The sequence below is a fragment of the Musa acuminata genome, unplaced genomic scaffold (assembly GCF_036884655.1).
Source record: "Musa acuminata AAA Group cultivar baxijiao unplaced genomic scaffold, Cavendish_Baxijiao_AAA HiC_scaffold_417, whole genome shotgun sequence".
Taxonomy (NCBI): domain Eukaryota; kingdom Viridiplantae; phylum Streptophyta; class Magnoliopsida; order Zingiberales; family Musaceae; genus Musa; species Musa acuminata.
In genome coordinates, this window is record NW_027020665.1 from 714,982 (window position 1) to 719,150 (window position 4,169).

Sequence of the window (4,169 nt, forward strand, 5' to 3'; positions counted from 1 at the left end):
ATTTCTTTCCCACTCAACTCGCCCCTAGTATACGCTTGCCTCTTAGTTGATAGTGGAATTCTTTTACGGATTATAATAAGGGTTCAATTACTTAATTCCTTATTGGCTCGGTTAGCTCGACTCTGGCTCTGTAAACTAATACAGTGCATTCGGCTCATATAACTTAATTATGACTTTCCGCTATCCCTCTCTTGCTCTGTCAACAATTCTTCATTCTGATCTTAGTACCTTATGTGGCTTTCTGGTCATAGGTTTATTAAATACCTTATCCGGCTTCATTCTTACTGGTGGCCTTCGGCTCCTCTGTTTTATACCTTCATTCTTATCCGCTAACTCTGTCTCTTTGAACTCCATCTACTATACCTATCTTCTGGCTCTGGCTCTGCTTCTTCGGGAGCATCTTCTCTAGCGGATTCTCTTTCTTACCTTTCTGACCCGAACTAACTCATGTATCTGCTCTAACAGCTTCCCGAGCCTACCCGCCAAGTCAGTCAACAAAGTGAGTTAACTACCCGAGTCAAAGAATTCAACCAACTACCTGTAACTAAGGGAGCGGGCTTCTTATCCGATAACTACTAATAGGTCTAACCCTCGACTAAGAATGCAAATAAGAGATTGAACTCAGCCAACTGACTATAAGGGCCTATCCTCTGGACCTGGACTAGAACATCTCATCTACCTTCTCTTCTCGCAAGAAAGACAGATCAAACTATCACTCGAACAGGATCGGTATGCTACTATAACTCCCGGCTCAGCTAACTCAGGCTCATCTCAGAAACTATGGCTCTGTACTCTTTACTACTCTACTGATGCAACAGGGCTGGGCTCGGCGGTAAGTAAACTCTATTCTTATATTACTGAGGTTCATTCCTACTTTCCTACTAGCTTACCTCTGAGTTTCATTTGCACTTTCCTACAAGCTTACCTCTGAGTTTCATTCCTATTTTCCTACTAGCTCACCTCTTAGGGACATTCTCACTTGAGAACTGTAACTGGGGCAGCTGACTTCACTCGAGTCACCAACAAAAAGGGCCTCTATTTATTACACTCCTCCACCCGCTTCAAAGCCAGTACTTGACCTTGCCTCTGTCAACAATACCTTCATTCTTATCCTCTTCTTCTCTACCTCTGACCTATTGCTACTACACCTATGGCTCTGAAAACAATAACTCTGATCTTTCTTCCCTTACCCACCTAGTAGTTGATCTTACTTATCCATTTTCCTAGAAGAAGTTCTCATATATAAAGAGAATATAGCATTTAGTAGGGGACAAGCCTACAAAGGTGATCGATTGACTACTTGCTTAACACAAGCTACTTAACCCTAGTAATAGCATGAGTAGTTGAGGTCACCACCTCACAAAGTCAGTAAACAAGTCATTCCACACAAGCCCTACCCCAGCATAGGAATGAAACCAAAACTAATAAGAATAAGGGATATACAAATCAGATACTAAAACTAAGGGACCTGTCTGAAACTCACACTCGACCTGTCTCTTTGATCTTGACCCTAAAACCTCACTCGGGCTCTTTTCACCCTGCTCTTATCGGCAACTATGAACAGTTTTCGGCCTCTCCTTCTTACTTCACTGCTTACCTTGATGGTTCCCGAAACATACTATAAGGGCTTCTCTACTTCCTCTGTGAACTCCGGCTAATCTCATAAACTATGGCTTATCTCACCCAAGAGCAGAAGCGGCAGTTACAAGATCAGAAGCGACGCATCTCTAATCTAACACCCAGCTACGGCAGCAACAAATACAGAATTCCACAAACAAGCCTACCCTCGCCTCGCATCAAAGCCAATAAGACTTGTATGCCTGCTTGGCTCTTACCTTATTATATATCTGATTATAGGAGAACGGATTCCTAGTAGTTACTCGGCCGACTGTTTACTTACTGCCGTTATTAACTCGCTACCACCGAACACAGGACTTGGTAATAATAAGTGAAAACTCATGCTTGTCTAGTATATGCTTGGTTACAGTTACTATATACTTAATGGGGCTCCTGACTTTGTATACTTAATGGGGCTCTTGACTTTGTCTTCCTCGACCTAGACTTGAAGTTAATCATGAAATGGAGGATCCCCTTTCCCATCTGACCAGACCTCTCAACTTGAAGTGCAGAATTGAACTAACTCATTAAAGTCTTGAACTAACTCATTAAAGTAAGGAATTCCACTCACTAGCCTTATTGTCTACTCTTTCAAAACCAGAATCCCCCTTGCCTCTCCGCTCCTACTGCTGCTACTAGTCTTCTTCACCTTAGCAACTAGGCCTATAAGTACTATTAATAGCCTTAGCAACTAACTATTAATATCAGTCTCCGCCGCAACAAGGTATAAGAAACATATGACCCATTCTCTGCAATAGGTAAAGAAGCAGGGACAGAAAGATAGCAGGGACAGAAAGAGTACACGCACCCCACTTGAGAACTGAGCTTGATGGCATTAATTAAGGGCACGGGACTCGCTCTTAACTCTAGTACACAGGACTTTCAAAACAAGTATATTAATAAGTAAGAAGCCTCATCCAAAAGAAGCCTCATCCAAGTAGTTATCAACTGCAAACATAAATGAAATGGAGTCTCTGGATCAGATGTTTTATCTGGTAAGGAATAAAGATTATCTTACAGGCAAGGACGCCATAAGTGTTCTCGCTACTGCCGCTATTAATTAGGTTCACTCAGGAGTAGTCGCTTTTCTGGCAGAACTAGAACTGTCCGAGCCACTAGTTGACTTGTTTCTTGCTATGAAGATCAGATTGCAGTCAAAGAATTCACTTACACTTTCCCTACTGACACTTGAAAGCCTTAAGCACCTGATGTAGTACTGTTAGAGTTTGAGTTGAGTCTCATGGATAATTGCCAGTTCCAGAGCTGTTCGAGTGCGAGGAAAGTCTGCTGCCCCTGTGCCTGCTCGAGTGTGAGTTTCAGACCAGTCCATGGTTAGTGAGTTACCTGACCTGATTCTATCATAATAAAGATCCAGAATTCATTTAGTATGGAAATAGTAGTGATCAGAGCCAAACAAATGCAAGTCGTTTTTCCGTTATTGTTAGTGTTTGTGATTTTATTCCACCATTGATTTAGTGAAGTCTTTGTATGAATTGTATCCCGCGCCTACCTCGAAGACCCGCTTGCTAAATACTAGTATTCTGGACACCTCGTATCAAAGCAATGAAAACAGTCCCTCGCTACTTTCCTAGCACTGCATACCTTCTGGAAAACTCTGGTAGTGCCGACTCAACAATAATTTATTCAAATTCAAACCACTTCAGTTAACGAGCCGGGAGTGTTTGTGAGAGTAAACTCGGAAAGTCAAGTAAAGGATTTGCCAAGAGGTATAGAGGCCCTTATAGTAATTGCCAAGCATCTATGTCAGTTAAGGGAGTTTTCGGCGGGAACTTGCCTACTTGTTATGTGCTCGTCTATAAGTACTCTCTATCTGGTGTGAAAGCCTTTCATCTCCTAGTCTTAGAGCTTCAAAAGTGGAGTTCCGGAAGTGCTTGTTGGCGACTCTGCAACACTTGATACTGGACCTGGACCTAGGCTCCTCTCCCTATTGTTCTTTGAACTCTCCTCTGTCTTCAAATGTAAGTTCATAATGGAGTTAACACCAAGTCCTGTGTGAGCCTGTCCGATGTTTAGGGCGGTAGGGCAGCTCTTTTCTCCTATTCTTCTTATGGTTAATATATTCTTTAAACAAATCCAACTCTATAGGCTCACGCGAACTCAAAGATACTCTCTCTCCTCTCCTAAAGCTATCACCTCTCCAGTAGACGTCAAGAACAGAACCTCTCCACAGTCGACAAAACAAACTGAATCAACAACACAATCACCGAATCTATACTTCGTATCTAAAGACTCAGCAGACTCCACTTTAGTACACGGCGCTTCATTAGACTCAAATGCAAGTCCAAGGCAAGCTCTAGAAGGACAATGGGTGGAGTTACCAACAAGAGGTCGACCACTATAAGGTGAAGTTCCGGCTGTAAACGCTTCTTTCGAGTCGAGTTCCGTTCCGCTCCTAACGTTGTCAGTTGTGCTTGACATTCTCTTCCAGGCCCTACTGCTCTCGCACAAACAAGGTAGTCGAAGGACTTGCTCCGGCAAGTGACATTTCGGTTTCAAGTGCTAAGGCGAGTTACGAAGTTCGAGTCGAGTCT